At 44.9% G+C, this 17620-nt stretch overlaps 1 protein-coding gene across 1 annotated transcript in view; it reads right to left on the minus strand.

The window, feature by feature from the left end:
* LOC106584350 (glypican-5) overlaps positions 1–17620 on the minus strand; it is a 146474-nt gene that overhangs the window by 75472 nt on the left and 53382 nt on the right. The gene's annotated exons all lie outside the window — the stretch shown is intronic.

Below are 17620 nucleotides of genomic sequence, written 5' to 3' on the forward strand. Positions count from 1 at the left end.
GCTTCTGATTGGCCATATGGCTGGCAGCTTCCTGGTGAACGGTCATTGGAGACCACTCTTCAGAGGAAGGAATCACCAGAAAGTGTCACTGCCCCACATCAAGATATCCATCACTGGAATAGACAGCATAGCACAGACACATTATATGCCGTTAAGTACCTGATTGGAGGGGCCAGATCCCTCTATGTAACCACTAATCATCTTAAAACTCTAACCTCCAAGAGCCCCTGAGTTTCCCCCTTTTTAATGCTACTCCTACTCTTTACGGTCAAAGAGGAAAGTAATTCCTGTTTTACAAGGTTGTTAGGTAACAGAAGACACTGTGGTGCCAGAGGAGCCTGAGGCCAGAGGGGGCCTGGGGGTCATAGTTCAGGACAGTACCTGATATCCCTGATGACTGGCGGCAGGGAAACCCCTGCATGTGCAGCGGGGAGCAAGAAGCTGGCATGTACCAGGTTCAGAATGCTCCTATCTGACTGTTATCAATCAAAAGAGACCAACCATCTGACAAATAACCCCTCACTTTGCCATCAGGAAAACTGCTTGTCCCTGAGGGACTGAATGTGTATGTGGGTGGGAAAAAAGGGAGTTTAACACTATAGCTTCTCTCACTAATTAACATCACTCATCCTCAGATGTCACTAACGACCTGAGCCTCACAGCTCATTTTGGTCATTAGTACTGGAGCTTCCTTTAGCACACTAAGAAAACAAATTGAGGGCATTTCTTTTCTCCACTGTAATTAACCAAGTACTCTTTTGTTCTCTGATCCAATGGAGCGTCATGGCGAAGTTTCAGTCTGTGTGACTGACTGGGTGATCTAAATGGAACTGTCTCTTTTTATGGACTACAGCAAGAACAAGAACATTTGGACTACTAAACAGCATACTCTCACATTTATTTCAAATAACCACCCACCTGGCACAAACTGGTTGAATCAACGTTTTTTCAACGTAATTTGTCAACGTATTGTGACGTGGAATCTATGTGGAAAATATATTGGATTTGCAAAAAGGTAAAATTTCAAACCACAGGATTATGTCGTCATAGTAACCAATTTTCAACATAGACAAACCTTGTATAAAATATGTTGAATTTGTAGTTTTGAAACAACGGCAGATCTTCAATGTTATATCCACTATCAAAAAAATAACAATAGGAAGGGCAGCATCTCTGACTGGAGAGTTGATCTATCTACAGCTACACCTTGGCCTCTCATCCATGGTTTTAACCAAGCCCAGCAGCCCTGGCCTTGGTTAAAACTACTACCAATGTGCTATCGTAAGAATTATTATTGAGAGCTCTCACTGTTGCTACTAAAGTCATTCCAAACTGTAGGTTTAACAGAGCAAATAAAACGTAACCATACTCTAAGTCATATATAATCAATTATACTATTTAGGCCTATAATATTATAGCATTTGTGAAGTCATCAACTGCTATTGTTTCAATCAACCCAGGGTTCAACTAAAAGTAGACAATAAATATAGGCCTATTGTTTCAAGCTTTGGTTGATTTCAAATGTATTCTTCAAGTTAATAATTCATATGTTGGATTCACGTCTCCATCTCAACCAAAAATCGAAGTTAAAGAATAGGACTAAATCAAATCAAACTTTATTTAAACTGCATTTGTCACGTCCTGACCATAGAGAGCTCGTATTTTTCTATGGTAGAGTAGGTCAGGGCGTGACTGGGGGGTTTTGTCTAGTTTATTTAGTTCTATGTTGTTTTGGTTCTAGTTTCTTTTTTCTATGTTGGGATTTTTGTATGATCCCCAATTAGAGGCAGCCGGTCATCGTTGTCTCTAATTGGGGATCATATTTAAGTAGTTGTTTTTCCCACCTGTGTTTGTGGGAGATTATTTTGAGTTAGTGCATGTTGCACCTCTTTCGTCACAGTTTGTGTTTTGTTTGATGTTTATTGTTTGTTTTGCAAAGTTTCACATTTAAATAAAAGATGTGGAACGACACCCACGCTGCGCTTTGGTCTCCTTCCTACAACAAACATGACAGAATCTCCCACCACCAAAGGACCAAGCAGCGTGGCCAGGAGTGGACATGGGAGGAGATCCTGGAAGGCAAGGGGCCCTGGATGCAGATTGGGGAGTATCGCCGTCCAAGGGAGGAGATGGAGGCAGCAAAAGAAGAACGGCGACGCTACGAGGAATTAGCACGGCAACAACAGAAGCCTGAGAGGCAGCTCCCAAAAACCTTTGGGGGGGCACACGGAGTGGTCGGCGGAGCCGAGGGGTGAACCAGAGCCAGTCAGGGGGTCAAGTGAGGAACTCGACGAAAGATTCCAGAGAGAGGTGTTGAGAGCGCTGCAGAGCGGGCGCTCTTACCGTGGGGAGCGTGTGACCAGTCAGGCACCGTGTTATGCGGTGATGCACACTGTATCTCCAGTGCGCATTCATAGCCCGGTGCGCACTGTGCCTGCGCCCCATATTTGCCGGGCTAAAGTGAGCATTCAGCCAGGACGGGTTGTGCAGGCTCAGCGCTCCTGGTCTCCAGTACGCCTCCTCGGTCCAGGATATCCTGTGCCAGCTCTACGCACTGTGTCGCCAGTGTGCATTCACAGCCCAGTTCGTCCTGTGCCAGCGCTCCGCATTTGCAGGGCTAAAGTGAGCATTCAGCCAGGACGGGTTGTGCCAGCTCTACGCTCCAGACCTCCAGTGCGCCTCCACGGTCCAGTATATCCTGCACCGGTTCTACGCACCAGGTCTCCAGTGCGCCTCCACAGCCCAGTACGTCCTGTGCCTCCTCCTCGCGCTCTCCCTGAAGTGCGTATCCTCAGTCCAGTACGTCCTGTGCCTGCTCCTCACACTCGCCCTGAAGTGCGTGTCATCAGTCTGGAGCCACCTGTCCCGGCACCTCTTTCGCCACGGTTTGTGTTTTGTTTGATGTTTGTTTTGCAAAGTTTCACATTTAAATAAAAGATGTGGAACGATACCCACGCTGCGCTTTGGTCTCCTTCCTATGAAGAACGTGACAGCATTTAAAGTTTGATTTGATTCAGTCCTATTCTTTAACTTTGATATTTGGTTATGATGGAGATGTGAATCCAACATATCAATTGTATTTTGTAGGAGGAGATCTTCTGCTTGTATAGTTCCATCAGTTCCTCTGATTTAGTCTGGCTTTAATTCCAGTTTGTCTACAAATGAATAATTAATATGTCACATCTCCATCTCTACCAAAAAGTTAAAGAATAGGACTAAATCAAATCAAACTTTAAATGCACTTTAAATAAAGTTTGATTTGATTCAGTCCTATTCTTTAACTTTGATGTTTGGTTGAGATGGAGACATGAATCCAACATATAAATTATTATTTTGTAGACGAAGTGAAATTAAGGCCAGACTTAGTCAGTGGCACAAAATATACATCTCCTTAAAATGTTGATATTTGGTTGCGTTGACAACCAAACACAATTCAATATCACCTTTGCAGTACAGTCAAGTTAACAAATTCTATGTTGGATTCACGTCTCCAACTAAACAAAAAATAAAAGTTAAAGAATAGGATTAAGCCAGTGGCTCAAATGAAGCTATCCAAGCCAAAGTTAGTCCTACATGTCCTTAAATGTTGATGTTTGGTTGCGTTGTCAACCGAATTCAATATTACTTTTGTAATACAGTAAATAGCCTATGTTACAAACGAATGTAACAGTATTTATTCAAACTAAAGTGAGTAACACATCCATGGCCACATTTTGAGGTTACTGTAACTATTAATGTCTTCGTATGTAATTATAGAAAGCGTGAATTTTCAAAATAGCATGCAAAGGTCGTAGATCTGTGGAGATCTTCACAATTGCTATAATAATCAGTGCAGAATCTCGACCAGCATTGATCACATGAGCTATGTATTTTTAATGAAAATCTCAACTACAATCCAGGTCATTTGATTGTGCTATTAGATGAAGCACAGTGATTACACATTAAGTTGTTGTACAAATACAAAATATCTGACATTGTATTCCCATTTGAACTTTGTTGTGCTTTTAAATGCTTGAAAGCGCAGTGATATCATACTTAGATTACAACTAAACCAAAAATCAGACATTGTTTGGAATTTGGTTGTGCTTTTAGATGGTTGATAATGTAGTGATAAATAAATACAATGTATCACTATGCTATCAAGCATTTAAAAGCACAACAAATTGTTATATTTTTTTACCCCCCTTTTTCTCCCCAATTTCATCATATCCAATTACGATCTTGTCTCATCGCTGCAACTCAGAAGAGGCAAAGGTCGAGTCATGTGTCCTACAAAACATGACCCGCCAAATCGCACTCCTTAACACTCGCCCGCTTAACCCGGAAGCCAGTCACACCAATGTGTCAGAGGAAACACCATTCAACTGACTACCGAAGTCAGCCTGAAGGTGCCCAGCCCACCACGAGGAGTCGCTACAACGCCATGAGACAAGTAAAGCCACTCGGGAGGCAGCATAGTTATAATTCAATAAACTTCTGGCTTTTTTTGGAGAGGATGAATAAAGGTTGAATTCTCATTCTCATCAACCAAATATTACCCACATTTCCACGTTGAAATGAGGTGGTGTGCCCAGTGGGCAGTGTCGAACTGTAGACTAATTTATGCATGTGAGACGAGTCTCTAACATGTCAATAGGATAAATGACCCTGAAACCTGAGACATAGAATAGTCTTTTGTCAGGCTTTGGTGTCTGTGAGAACTCCGCTTTCCATGGTGGCGTTACTAGGTTACCACTGTTTTTCCTCTATGTGCTCCCTAAGCCTCTGTTATTCCAGATTTTCTGCTAGGGTGCTGCTCTGTGGGCTGAATAAGGGAGAAGGAAACAAGGGGAACAGACAGGAAACTGATCCTGACATCCCCAGGATCAAGGTCAAAGGTGACAGTCATGCACCTGATGGGAGTAACAGAGAACGTGAGGAGGTGAGGAACAGGGTTTCAGATGTTTGAGCATGTGAGCGCGCAAACTATTTCACAATTACCGCTAACCTGGAATCTGACTAATGACCTGTGTGGTCTAGAATTACAGACTTATGTAAGAGACACTGTACAGTACTCTGAAGCTTTCAGTTGATAACTGTTATGTCCGTCTCTGTGCTTTCATCCCCCCAATCCAAACACACTAACACAGACACAACGCAAGAGGACTGCCATGAGAAACCCATTTGATGGCAGTCAGCTTCCAGTGAAGCAGCAGAGATGAGAACAACATCAACAACAACAGAGGTAGTGAGCAGTAAGTCAGCTCAGCCCAGATTCTGTCAGAAGGCACCCTGGCCCCAGCCTCCCTGTGGGAACATGATCAGAAGTGATTGGGGACTCAATTACAGTGAAATGTCTGCCACAGCACACACTATGACTACAGAGAGCCTGGAAGCATATAATTAAATATATCCTCTGAACAGCCACCTCATTCACTTCCTTTTGGGTTCATCAGACAAAAACTGTTCCCTGTGAAACCCATACTGAGACACTTGACCTCATTGGACATTCTTAACCCAGTTTGAACTCTGCTGCTGTCATCATACCTGCCTGGCTGGAACAATAACAGAGGACACGTTTAGGCTTGGCCGCTACAACACTGCTCTCTAGTGGTCCATGTCCCATAATATGGTAGTCACAGACTACTAGTAAGCTGTGCTCACTGCTGTTGAGTGTAGAGTTGATCTTAATACAGTATTAAATAAAATGATTACCAACACTGTTTATACCCTATTCCATAGCGATGCGAATATTAGTAATTTAGATACCACATGTCAAAGTAAAACAGGAACGTGATGCCTCATTCTCAGGTAATGTGGTCCTGTGATAATGGGGTCCTCTGTAGCTATGTGGTCCTCTGTAGCTGTGTAGTCCTATGTAGCTCAGTTGGTAGAGCATGGCTCTTGCAATACCAGAATAGTGGGTTTGATTCCTGGGACCACCCACATGCAAAAAAACAATGTCTGTAAGTCACTTTGGATAAAAGTGGCTGCTAAATGTCAGATATTAATATGGGAGTCCTAGAGGAAGACCTCTGTAGAGAAAATACCTGTGGATGCACACAATGTTTCTTTGGTTTTATCCATAGTGCAACTGCGTAACAATACAGTATGGGAAAGTTTGGTGTAATAGATGTTGTCCTGAAGGAATGTTTGGTCTTTTTTCACATGGATACAAGATGGTTCAAGATGGAGCCGACAGAGAAGGCTGCCTCGCTTCTAGTTCTTAGGAAACTTTGCAGTATTTTGTTATCTTATGTATTATTGCTTACATTGTTAACCCAGAAAATGTTATGTGTTATTACATACAGCCGGGAAGAACTATTGGATATCAGAGCAGCTGTAACTCACCAGCACTACCAGCATTATGCCCAGAAATACGACTTTCCCGAAGCGGATCCTTTGTTCGCACCACCCAGGGCAATTGAACTGATTCCAGAGGCCGCTCCAAAACAATGCTGGCGGAGAAGAGGAATTCGGAGCAGTCTTCTAGTCAGACTTAGGAGGCGCGCACACCACCCACTGCTTCCGAGTATATTACTCACTAATGTTCAGTCCCTGGATAACAAGGTTGATGAGATCAGGGCAAGGGTTTATTTCCAGAGAGACATCAGGGATTGTAACATACTCTGTTTCACAGAAACATGGTTCTCTCGGGATATACTGTCGGACTCGGTCCAGCCATCTGGATTCTCAGTTCATTGCGCCGACAGGAATAAACATCTCTCCGGGAAGAAGGGCGGGGGTGTATGTTTCATGATTAATGACTCATGGTGTATTTGCAAGAACATACAGGAACTCAAGTCCTTTTGTTCACCGGACCTAGAATACCTCACAATCAAATGCAGACCGTATTATCTCCCAAGAGGATTCTCTTTGATTATTGTCACAGCCGTGTATATCCCCCCTCAAGCCGATACCACGACAGCCCTCAAGGAACTTCAATGGACTTTATGCAAACTGGAAACCATATATCCTGAGGCTGCATTTATTGTAGCTGGGGATTTTAACAAAGCAAATTTGAGGAAAAGGCTACCTAAATTCTGTCAGCATATCGACTGTAGTGCTCGCGCTGGAAAAACACTCAACCATTGTTACTCCAACTTCTGGGATGCATACAAGGCCCTCCCCTGCCCTCCTTTCGGCAAATCTGACCATGACTCCATTTTGCTCCTCCCTTCCTATAGGCAGAAATTGAAACAGGAAGTACCCGTGCTAAGGACTATTCAACGCTGGTCTGACCAATCAGAATCCACGCTTCAAAACTATTTTCATCACGCAGACTGGGATATGTTCCAGGTAGCTTCCGAGAATAATATTGACGTATACACTGAGACGGTCACTGAGTTTATCAAGAAGTGTATAGGAGATGTTGTAACCACTCTGACTATTAAAACCTACCCTCACCAGAAACCGTGGAAAGATGGCAGCATTCGCGCAAAACTGAAAGCGCGAACCAACGCATTTAACCATGGCAAGGTGACTGGGAATATGGCAGAATACAAACAGAGTAATCATTCCCTCCGCAAGGCAATCAAATAGGCAAAACGTCAGTATAGAGACAAAGTGTAGTCGCATTTCAACGGCTGAGACAAGAGACGTATGTGGCAGGGTCTACAGACAATCACAGACTACAAAAGGAAAACCAGCCACGTCGCGGACAAGCTAAACACGTTCTTTGCCCGCTTTGAGGATAACACAGTGCCAGCTACCAAGGATTGTGGGCTCTCCCTCTCCGTGGCCAACGTGAGTAAGACATTTAAATGTGTTAACCCTTGCAGGGCTGCCGGCCCAGACGGCATCCCTAGCTGCGTCCTCAGAGCATGCGCACACCAGCTGGCTGGTGTGTTTACGGACATATATAATCTCTCCCTATTCCAGTCTGCTGTCCCCACATGCTTTCAAGATGGCCACCATTGTTCCTGTACCTAAGAATGCAAAGGTAACTGAACTAAATGACTATCACCCCGTAGCACTCACTTCTGTCATCATGAAGTACTTTGTTAGACTAGTCAAGGATCATCTCACCTCCACCTTACCTGCCACCCTAGACTCACTTCAACTTGCTTACCGCCCCAATAGGTCCACAGACAATACAATCGCCATCACACTGCACACTGCCCTATCCCATCTGGACAAGAGGAATACCTATGTACTGTAAGAATGCTGTTCATTGACTATAGCTCAGCATTCAACACCATAGTACCCTCCAAACTCATCATTAAGCTTGAGGCCCTGGGACTGAACCCCGCCCTGTGCAATTGGGTCCTGGACTTCCTGATGGGAAGGTAGGAAAAAACACCTCCACTTCACTGATCCTCAACACTGGAGCCCCACAAGGGTGCGTGCTCAGCCCCCTCCTGTACTCCCTGTTCACCCATGGCTGCGTGGCCATGCATGCCTCCAACTCAATCATTTAGTTTGCAGACGACATAACAGTAGTAGGCTTAATTACCAACAACAACGAAACTGCCTACAGGGAGGAAGTGAGGGCTCTGGGAGTGTGGTGTCAGGAAAATAACTTCTCACTCAATGTCAACAAAACAAAGGAGATGATCGTGGACTTCAGGAAACAGCAGAGGAAGCACCCCCTATCCACATCGATGGGACAGCAGTGGAGAAAGTGGAATGTTTTAAGTTCCTCGGCGTACATATGACAAACGAACTGAAATGGTCCACCCACACAGACAGTGTGGTGAAGAAGACGCAACAGCGCCTCTTCAACCTGAGGAGGCTGAAGAAATTTGGCTTGGCACCTAAAACCCTCAAACTTTTACAGATGCACAATTGAGAGCATCCTGTCGGACTGTATCACCGCCTGGTATGGCAACTGCACCACCCACAACCGCAGGGCTCTCCAGAGGGTGGTGCGGTCTGCACAACGCATCACAGGGGGCAAACTTATTTTTTTATTTCACCTTTATTTAACCAGGTAGGCCAGTTGAGAACAAGTTCTCATTTACAACTGCGACCTGGCCAAAATAAAGCAAAGCAGTGCGACACAAACAACAACAGAGTTACACATGGAATAAACAAACGTACAGTCAATAACACAATAGAAAAAGTCTATATACAGTGTGTGCAAATGGCGTGAGGAGGTAAGGCAATAAATAGGTCATAGTAGCGAAGTAATTACAATTTAGCAAATTAACACTGGAGTGATAGATGTGCAGATGATGATGTGCAAGTAGAAATACTGGTATGCAAAAGAGCAAAAAGGTAAATAAAAACAATATGGGGATGAGGTAGGTAGATTGGATGGGCTATTTACAGATGGGCTGTGTACAGCTGCGCTGTGTACAGCTGCAGCGATCGGTAGCTGCTCAGATAGCTGATGCTTAAAGTTAGTGAGGGAGATATAAGTCTCCAACTTCAGCGATTTTTGCAATTCGTTCCAGTCATTGGCAGCAGAGAACTGGAAGGAAAGGCAGCCAAAGGGGGTGTTGGCTTTGGGGATGACCAGTGAGATATACCTTCTGGAGCGCGTGCTACGGGTGGGTGTTGTTATGGTGACCAGTGAGCTGAGATAAGGTGGAGCTTTAACTAGCAAAGACTTATAGGTGAACTGGAGCCAGTGGGTCTGGCGACGAATATGTAGCAAGGGTCAGCCGACGATAGCATACAGGTTGCAGTGGTGGGTGGTATATGGGGCTTTGGTGACAAAACGGACGGCACTGTGATAGACTGCATCCAGTTTGCTGAGTAGAGTGTTGGAGGCTATTTTGTAAATGACATCACCGAAGTCGAGGATCGGTAGGATAGTCAGTTTTACGAGGGTATGTTTAGCAATGTGAGTGAAGGAGGCGTTGTTGCGAAATAGGAAGCCGATTATAGATTTCATTTTGGATTGGAGATGTTTAATATGAGTCTGGAAGGAGAGATTACAGTCTAGCCAGACACGTAGGTATTTGTAGTTGTCCACATATTCTAAGTCAGAACCGTCCAGAGTAGTGATGTTAGTCGGGTGGGCGGGTACGGGCAGCGATTGGTTGAAAAGCATGCATTTAGTTTTACTAGCGTTTAAGAGCAATTGACGGCCACGGAAGGAGTGTTGTATGGCATTGAAGCTCGTTTGGAGGTTTGTTAATAACACAGTGTCCAAAGAGGGGCCAGATGTATACAGAATGGTGTCGTTTGCGTAGAGGTGGATCAGGGAATCACCCGCAGCAAGAGCGACATCGTTGATATATACAGAGAAAAGAGTGGTACCCCCATAGAGAATTCCAGAGGTCCGGACAACAGGCCCTCCGATTTGACACACTGAACTCTGTCTGAGAAGTAGTTGGTGAACCAGGTGAGTCAGTCATTTGAGAAACCAAGGCTGTTGAGTCTGGCGATAAGAAAACGGTGATTGACAGAGTCGAAAGCCTTGGCTGGTCCGATGAAGACGGCTGCACAGTACTGTCTTTTATCGATGGCGGTTATGATATCGTTTAGTACCTTGAGCGTGGCTGAGGTGCACCCGTGACCAGCTCGGAAACCGGATTGCACAGCGGAGAAGGTATAGTGGGATTCGAAATGGTCAGTGATCTGTTTGTTAACTTGGCTTTCGAAGACTTTTGAAAGGCAGGGCAAGATGGATATAGGTCTTAACAGTTTGGGTCTAGAGTGTCACCCCCTTTGAAGAGGGGGATGACCGCAGCAGCTTTCCAATCTTTAGGGATCTTGGAGGATACGAAAGAGAGTTTGAACAGACAAGTAATAGGGGTTGCAACAATGGCGGCGGATCATTTTAGAAAGACAGGGTCCAGATTGTCTAGCCCAGCTGATGTGTACGGGTCCAGGTTTTGCAGCTCTTTCAGAACATCTGCTATCTGGATTTAGGTGAAGAAGAAGCTGGGGAGGCTTGGGCAAGTAGCTACGGGGGGTGCAGAGCTGTTGACCGGGGTTGGGGTAGCCAGGAGGAAAGCATGGCCAGCCGTAGAGAAATGCTTATTGAAATTCTCAATTTTCGTGGATTTATCAGTGGTGACAGTGTTTCCTAGCCTCAGTGCAGTGGGCAACTGGGAGGAGGTGTTCTTATTCTCCATTGACTTTACAGTGTTCCAAAACCTTTTGGAGTTAGAGCTACAGGATTTTTTAAATGTTTTAGTTCACCTTTATTAGACCAGGTAGGCAAGTTAAGAACAAGTTCTCATTTACAATAGCGACCTGGCCAAGATAAAGCAATGCAGTTTGACACATACAACAACACAGAATTACACATGGAGTAAAACAAACATACAGTAAATAATACAGTAGAAAAATAAGTCTATATACAATGTGAGCAAATGAGGTGAGATAAGGGAGGTAAAGGCAAAAAAAAGGCCATGGTGACGAAGTACATACAATATAGCAAGTAAAACACTGGAATGGTAGATTTTCAGTGGAAGAAATAGAAATAATGGGGTGCAAAGAATCAAAATAAATAAATAAATAAATACAGTAGGGGAAGCGGTAGTTGTTTGGGCTAGATTATAGATGGGCTATGTACAGCTGCAGTAATCTGTGAGCTGCTCTGACAGCTGGTGCTTAAAGCTAGTGAGGGAGATAAGTGTTTCCAGTTTCAGAGATTTTTGTAGTTCGTTCCAGTCAGGATGCAAATTTCTGTTTGAAAAAGCTAGCCTTTGCTTTCCTAACTGACTGCGTGTATTGGTTCCTGACTTCCCTGAAAAGTTGCATGTCGCGGGGACTATTCAATGCTAGTGCAGTCCGCCACAGGATGTTTTTGTGCTGGTCGAGAGCAGTCAGGCCTGGAGAGAACATAGGGCTATATCTGTTCTTAGTTCTACATTTTTTAAGATGGCGAGGAAATTACTTTAAAGAACGACCAGGCATCCTCTACTGACGGGATGAGGTCAATATCCTTCCAGGATACCCGGGCTAGGTCGATTAGAAAGGCCTGCTCGCAGAAGTGTTTTAGGGAGCGTTTGACAGTGATGAGAGGTGGTTGTTTGACTGCGGACCCATAGCGGATGCAGTCAATGAGGCAGTGATCGCTGAGATCCTGATTGAAAACAGCAGAGGTGTATTTGAAGGGCAAGTTGGTCAGGATAATATCTATGAGGGTGCCCATGTTTACGGATTTAGGGTTGTACCTGGTGGGTTTCTTGATAATTTGTGTGAGATTGAGGGCATCTAGCTTAGATTGTAGGACTGCCTGGGTGTTAAGCATATCCCAGTTTAGGTCATCTAACAAAACAAACTCTGAAGATAGATGGGGGGCAATCAATTCACATATGGTGTCCAAGGCACAGCTGGGAGCTGAGGGGGGTCGATAACAGGCAGCAACAGTGAGAGACTTATTTCTGGAGAGATTTATTTCTTAAAATTAGTAGCTCGAACTGTTTGAGCATAGACCTGGAAAGTATGACAGAACTTTGCAGGCTATCTCTGCAGTAAATTGCAACTCCTCCCCTTTAGTAGTTCTATCTTGACGGAAAATGTTGTAGTTGGGGATGGAAATCTCAGAAGTTTTGGTGGCCTACCTAAGACAGGATTTATACACGGCAAGGACATCAGGGTTGGCGGAGTGTGCTAAAGCAGTGAGTAAAACAAACTTAGGGAGGAGGCTTCTGATGTTAACATGCATGAAACCAAGGCTTTTACGGTTACAGAAGTCAACAAATGAGAGCGCCTGGGGACAAGCAGGGCCTGGATGAGGGTATGGCTAAAGGCTATCAAAACTGGTCGTCTAGTGCTTTGGGGACAGAGAATAAAAGGAGCAGATTTCTGGGCGTGGTAGGATAGATTCAGGGCATAATATACAGACAGGGGTATGGTAGGGTGCGGGTACAGTGGAGGTAAACCTAGGCATTGAGTGACGATAAGAGAGTTTGCATCTCTGGACGCATTAGTTATGCTGGGTGAGGTCACCGCATGTGTAGGAGGTGGGACAAAAGAGGGCTCCGCAGTGAACTAAAACAATTATAACTATCCTAAACAACAGTATACAAGGCATATTGACATTAGAGAGAGACATAAAGCGAGGCATAAAGCAATCACGGGTGCTGATTGGGAGGGCTAGCTAAGACAATAACGGGTAAGACAACAACAGCTAATCAGCTAAGACAACAACAACAGGTAAAATGGGGATGAATGGGCAGAAAGGGTCAGTTAACTACACACAGGGCCTGAGTTCGAGGCTGGGGCCGACAGATAAACAAAATAAACAAACTGGAGTACCGTGATTAATGAACAGTCCAGCAGGCATCAGCTATGTAGCCAAGTGATCATAGGGTCCAGTGAACAGCAATAGATGAAACAGGGAAGCCGCTAGGTAGTCGTTACTACGCTAGCAAGCGGGAGACACGACGTTCAAAAAAAGTTAGCAGGCTGGAGCTAGTAGAAGTGTCTGCTCCGACGTCCGGCAAAGGCCGGTTGAGGGCACAACGGATGGGATTATGTCGGCAGACCAGTCGTGATGGAACGGCGGGGCTCCGTGTTGACAAAAGGTCCAGGCCAGCTGGCAAAAGAGGTATTGTAGCTGGAGTAATTTTGTTTGCTAGCCGGGAGATGCGCCTGGCTCACGGCTAACTGGTGCTAGCTTCGGGACAAGGGTGTTAGCCACTATAGCCACTCGATAGCAGCTAGCTAGCAGCGATGATCCGATGCAAAGGTCCAGAGCTTATGGCAAGAATCTGGTGGTGTAGTGGATTCTAGTCGTGTTAGTGAAGAGTCCGGGAGGCATCAGCTGTGTAGCCGAGTGATCATAGGGTCCACTGAGCAGGCCGGGAGATCGGCCTGGCTCATGGCTAGCTTCGGGGCTGGGCAACTCGGTGGCAGCTAGCTAGCTGCGATGATCAGGAGCAATGGTCCAGGGCTTACGGCAGGAATCCGGTGTTGTAGTGGAGAAAAATAGTCCGATATGCTCAGGGTTGATAACGCGCTGTGCAGACTGGCAGGCTGGCAAGTATTATCCAGGCTAAAAGCATCTGGTGTCTGTGCTAAAGGTAAAGGCTGCTAGCAGTGGCTAACAATGACTAAAAAGCTAGTAGCTAATTAGCTGGTTAACTTCTGATGGCTAGTTTCTGATGGAGGTTCTGGCTATAAGGTCTAAAAATAGCAGATCCGTATCACATTGGGTGAGGCGGATTGCCGGAAGGTATATTTAATAAAAAAATGGAAAAAGACATTGAAAATATATTGCAATATATACAAAAAAGACTAAAAATACAAAATTTACACGGGAGAACGACAAACAATGTAGTTTTTCCATCTTGGAAAAACTACCTGCACTCCAGGACACCTACAGCACCCAATGTCACAGGAATGCCAAAAAGATCATCAAGGACAACAGCCACCCGAGCCACTGCCTGTTCACCCCGTTATCATCCAGAAGGCGAGGTCAGTACAGGTGCATCAAAGCTGGGACCGAGAGTCTGAAAAACAGCTTCTATCTCAAGGCCATCACTGTTAAATAGCCACCCCTAGCACAGAGAGGCTGCTGCCTACATACACAGACTTGACATCATTGGCCACTTTAATAATGTTTACATATCTTGCATTACTCATCTCTTATGTATATACTGTATTCTATACTATCTACTGTATCTTAGTCTATGCCGCTCTGACATTGCTCGTTCATATATTTATATATTCTTAATTCCATTCCTTTACTTAGATTTCTGTGTATTAGGTATTTGTTGTGAAATTGTTAGATATTACTTGTTAGATGTTGCTGCACTGTCGGAACTATAAGCACAAGCATTTCGCTATACCCGCAATAACATCTGCTAAACACGTGTATGTGACCAATAAAATTTGATTTGATTTAGATGCATCCTCTAGGTGGCAGTGTTTCTCCATAATGTGGGGTGGGTAGCAGAGACAGCAGTAGTACAGTATGAGAAGAGGTTATTCACGGCACCTATCCAAACTCATGTGATGCTTGAATTTAAAGCCTTGCAATTATTGTTTTGACTCTTAGATGCAGAGAACTCTGGTTAAGTGATATATGATGCCTGCCTACATACCATGAGAGGGTTAAACCAATCTATAAGAACACCTAATGGGGCTCCTGAGTGGTGCAGCGGTCTAAGGCACTGCATCTCAGTGCAAGAGGTGTCACTACAGCCCCTGGTTTGAATCCAGGCTGTATCACATCTGGCTGTGAATGGGAGTCCCATAGTGTGGCGCACAATTGGCCCAGCGTTGTCCGGATTTGGCCGGGGTAGGCCGTCATTGTAAATAAGAATTTGTTCTTAACTGACTTGCCTAGTTAAATCAAATTTAATACAGAGACAATGTCAGAACTGTGTCAGGAAAGATACTTTTCTTTTTCTGGTAACACATAAGCAACCACACAAGCTAAGGCATTTGTCAGTAAGTGGCTCCAGGCTGCAGCCCCAGAGGGCCAGAGAACAGACCCTTCTCTCAGTGGTCCCTGGGGGGGGGGGGGGGGGGGGGGCGCAGGTACATTAGGAGGGGAGGAGGAGGCCCCCCTCGGCTCTTCTGCAAGGTTCACAAAGCCTGAATGGCCACCAGGCCTGGGGCCTTCAGGAGCCCCAGTGAACCCCCTCCGTCTCTCCCTAGCCAACAACAAACCAACATGGCAAAGCTCAGACGGACACAAATGTTCCAGACGTGCATTTCTCATGTCTAATGACCCACTGTCATAGAAACTTAATAATATTTTATTAATGGTGCTTCTGCTTCATGGATGTTGGTTCAGATAAGATCTACTTATTCAACCATTCTATCAAAATATATCCCCCATTCTATTCTCCTATGAGAAAGTGCACATTCTATATACATCCATGTGGATGTCTGTTGATCAGGGTTGGGGTCAATCCATTTAATTTCCAGTCAATTCAGAAAGTAAACCAAATTGCAATTCCACATTTTCCTAATTGAAAAGCATTGAAGAGAATTGGAATGTTGGTTAACTTCCTGAATTGACTGGAATTTTAACTGAATCGAGCCCAAGCCTGCTGTTTACATTTGAATCATTTAGCCAGTGACTTAGTTAGTGCATTCATCTTAAGATAGCTAGATGGGGCAACCACACATCACAGGCATAGTAAGTACACTTTTCCCCAATAAAGTAGTTATCAGCAGGGGGGGGGGGGGGGGGGGGGGTCAAGTACAAGTGATGATTCAGGAAAGTTGGGGGGGGGGGTCGAGGTGAGGAGGGGGATTATTTAACATACTCTTTAAAGAGGTAGGGTTTCGGGTGCTTTCGGTAGATAGGCAGGGTCTTTCCTGTCCTAGCCTCAGGGGGAAGCTGGTTCCACCATTGGAGTACCAGGATAGAGAAGAGCTTGGAGTGGGCTGAGGGGAGCTGGCCTCCCATAGGGAAGGAAAGGGGAATACCTAGACAGTTGTACAACTGAATGCATTCAACTGAAATGTGTCTTCCGCATTTTAACCAACCCCTCTGAATCAGAGAGGTGCAGGGGGCTGCTTTAAATCGACATCCGGTGGGAGGGCCTATGTGTGTTGATACAGTATTAGTTATAGACAACCACTAAAGAAACAAATTAGCACACACAATACTGGAGTGGATTGAATGCTATTGGTATTATACAAAACGTGGTTTCCGTGGTTCTTTAGGGGAGACCACACCAACCCCCACCAGCACTCCCAGCCCAAAGCGATTCAAAAAAACACTCTCCGCTGGCTCCAACACCCCTTCATGGCCAGTGAATTCAGCAAGGATAGAAAAAAGTTGAATTGGCTGAAAGGGGGACAAAACAGAGGCCTAAATGTGATAGTGGGGGAGCACAGTTCCAGCCCAGGAGTCCTAGGTGAATGGGGTCTCTCTGCCTACTCCACAACAGAGGAGGGGAAGCTGTTCTGTACCAGGGCCAGAGGGGGGGACCAGCCCAAAACAATCAAGGAGAGCTGGTCAGAATGGGAGGTCAGATGAGTACACCAAACTGTTTACACTGTGGTCCGTGCTGTATGGGCTTTTTATCCGACTCAACAGTAACCAGGACGACCAACGTTATTATAGGACAGAGTGGCAGAATATGTGGCACTGTCTGTCTGTCTGTCTGTCTGTCTGTCTGTCTGTCTGTCTGTCTGTCTGTCTGTCTGTCTGTCTGTCTGTCTGTCTGTCTGTCTGTCTGTCTGTCTGTCTGTCTGTCTGTCTGTCTGTCTGTCTGTCTGTCTGTCTGTCTGTCTGTCTGTCTGTCTGTCTGTCTGTCTGTCTGTGTGCGTCCGTGCCTGGGTGTGCTTGAACGCTTGTTTCTACATGTGTGTTTTTAGGAAGGTGCTTCTCCAAAGTTTCCAATGTAATTTTCATTAGAATGGCCTCTAGAATTTTAGGAATGAACACACTATACTTCAAAGGTCTAGGGCCATGCTCCCAATATCCATGGCATCCAAATGTCTACAGGCCCCCTGGTTTAACTCATTATCCCCATGCACCCTCGCTGGTTTGAAACCTCTTACACCAGACATTTGTGGACACTTCTAGGTCCTCAAACCAGAATCCATGCCCTCAGATGTCAATAAGGGCTTGACCAGGATATCTGATTGCTTTTTAACCTGGTTGAATGTTTTTATGTTAGCATCAACTACTTGAACTTCTCTTAATGGGATAGAAAAAAAAATGTGACTTGCCTTAATGTGTATTGAGATCACATTTTAAAGATTCAAAAGTACCTCTCTCTTTTAATGGGCAATAAGACCTGTATAGAGAATGTAACAGAAAGGC

The sequence above is a fragment of the Salmo salar genome, chromosome 23 (assembly GCF_965601325.2).
Source record: "Salmo salar chromosome 23, fSalSal1, whole genome shotgun sequence".
In the NCBI taxonomy this organism is placed as follows: Eukaryota; Metazoa; Chordata; class Actinopteri; order Salmoniformes; family Salmonidae; genus Salmo; species Salmo salar.